Below are 2,500 nucleotides of genomic sequence, written 5' to 3'. Positions count from 1 at the left end.
ATCCGCATTGAATTTCATATTATTATCATATGCCCACTTACAGATGGTATATAGATCCTCATTAAGTTTGTTTTCATTATTTTGTATATCTATGGATGTACATATTCTTATATCATCTGCAAATGATGTTACTCTCGAGTGTTTCACACCATTATCAATGTTACCAATCATAATAAGGAATAACAAGGGCCCAAGAACGCACCCTTGTGGCACCCCACTCCTAATAGTCGTTTCATTCGAGAAAGCCCATTAATTTGTACTTTTTGTTTATGATTTATTTCCATTTCATCTGGCCCAGCTGCTGAGTTTGTTGAGATTTCACTTACTGCTTCAAGAATATCTTTTTCATTGAATATGAAGTCAGTGAGACATTCATCTTCGTTACTAATAATACTAAAATATTGTTGTGGGTCTGATATTATTTTTTTCTATTCTTGGGACACTATAGACTTCTTTATATTGCAATTTGAGTAATTCAGCCATTTCCTTTGAATCAGTTACCAATGCACCATTATTCTCAAGAGGCCCAATTTCTGTTCTCTTTAACCTGCTGTTTGCATAAGAGAATAAATATATTGTATTCTGTTTTATAGCTTCCACAGCTCTTTTTTCTTCGGCTGCTTTTTGGTTACTTATAGACAGTTTTAATTTAGCTTCTAATAGCCTTATCTCTGCTTTGATCCTTTCTCTCTTGATCTGGTCTGTTGTTTTTTCAATTTAACCTTATTTTTCTTGTTTCTTAACATGATCCTTCGATCTCTTGGTATAATATTCTTGTTTCTGCTGTTTTGGGGGCACAAACATTCTACAAACATCTTTACATGCATTATAAAGCTTCTTTAGTATATATTTTGGTGTTAACAGGAGGTCAATACCTTTCAGTGACTCTTCTAGTGTTGCGTTTATTTTTTCCAATCTATTTGATTATGGCTAAAGTTTAAAGATCTGAGACTCTTTTCTGCTTCGGCTATCTGTTTTTCACTACTTTTCTGATTATTTAACTTATTCATTGTGATTTCAATTATTTTGTGGTCCGATTGAGCTGTTTAAGTTAATGATATGTTGTTTACATCTTCCCCTAAACTAATAAAAATAAGGTCCAGTATATTTTCTTCCCTTGTTGGAATTTTGATGATTTGGTTAAGGTAAAAAATTTCTTCAAAATCTAAAAGCATTCTCGCTTGTTGTTTTTCATCTTTAGTGGCATTTTATTTTCTTTGTTTTCCCAGTCGATAAAGGGGAAATTAAAATCGCCAAGTAACATAATAGCTTCAATTTCCCTTGTATTGACAATGTAATTACTAATAATACTTAGTGATTGATTAAAAGATGTTTCTGTTGTTCCAGGAGGTCTGTATAAAATAATGTATAGCTCTTTTGTATCTTTTGTCAATACCCCTACTATTTCTACTGTATTATTAGAGTATTCTATTACAATATCCATTCTAGTTGCTAATTCTTTCCTGATATAAAGAGCTACTCCTCCTCTGCTTCTCTTATTTCTATCTTTCCTTATCAGCTCATAATTATTAATTTTCATTTCTTCATGTTTATGTCTTCATTCAGATGAGTCTCTGTAAGAGCTATTATTGAATAATTGTTGATCTTTGCCATGTCCTCTAGATATGAGGTTTTGTTTGGTTACTTTTTGGATATAATCCCTGTATATTTAGCAATATGAGAGTCAAATAAATTATTTCTTTGCGTGTCTACATAACCTATTGTTGTTAGATAGTTGATGTCGTTTCCCCCTATTTTGGGGGAGCTGGATCTTCCCCCGGTGTAGCGGTGGGCGTTTTATCACCTGCCTTTGTTCGAATAGGTATACTTCCCAGGACTGAATGTCCTTGTCTATTGCTGGTGATATACCAGTGTTTTCCTGCTCTTTGTCTTTTTCTCTGTTTTCTCTTAGTTTTTTGACTTTGCCTTTTTTCATAGCTCAAGTCCAGTGATATCCATGCTTCTTTATATTCGTAAATTTCTTTTAGTTTCATATTCTTTCCCATCAGTTTCCATTTCTGTTTTTCATTTTCTAATTTGACCTTGGTCTCAAAGTCTCCTTTAAATATTTGCCTTCTCTAAAGGCTCTCTCAACTTTGATAATTTCATTGAGGTTCAATTTTGTTATGATATCATTAATCATTTTCATACCATTTGTTTTCCTGATTTCAGGATAATTTTTTTCTTTTTCTTCTAGATTGTATATAAAAAGCCTGTTTGCTCTGAATATATCTTCATTTTTCTTCTCTGACTTTTCTTTTGTAGTTTGTTTTGGTTTTGGTTGCTTCTTTTTGTCGCCTACAACCGTCCAGTCAGCCTCATCATCTTATTTTGGTTGTTCAGTGTCTAAAATATCCTTGTCTAGAATATTCCTGACCTGTTTATCTGTTTTTTTTGCCTTACTGTTTTAGAAAACAGCTTTTTTTTTCTTATTCCTGATTTACCTTACTTGGCTCACCTTTGGGATTCTCTTGTTTCTTCTTTGGTTTTACTTTAACAT

The 2,500-nt window shown here is 32.5% G+C and overlaps 1 protein-coding gene across 2 annotated transcripts in view; it reads left to right on the top strand.

The window, feature by feature from the left end:
- LOC122242929 (uncharacterized) overlaps positions 1–2,500 on the top strand; it is a 14,578-nt gene that overhangs the window by 5,200 nt on the left and 6,878 nt on the right. The gene's annotated exons all lie outside the window — the stretch shown is intronic.

This window comes from Penaeus japonicus, unplaced genomic scaffold, assembly GCF_977035675.1.
Source record: "Penaeus japonicus unplaced genomic scaffold, GWHDUDI00000001_assembly GWHDUDI00000009, whole genome shotgun sequence".
Taxonomy (NCBI): Eukaryota; Metazoa; Arthropoda; class Malacostraca; order Decapoda; family Penaeidae; genus Penaeus; species Penaeus japonicus.
Note: the sequence above shows the minus strand (reverse complement) of the source record. Positions and strands in the feature narration are given on the sequence as shown.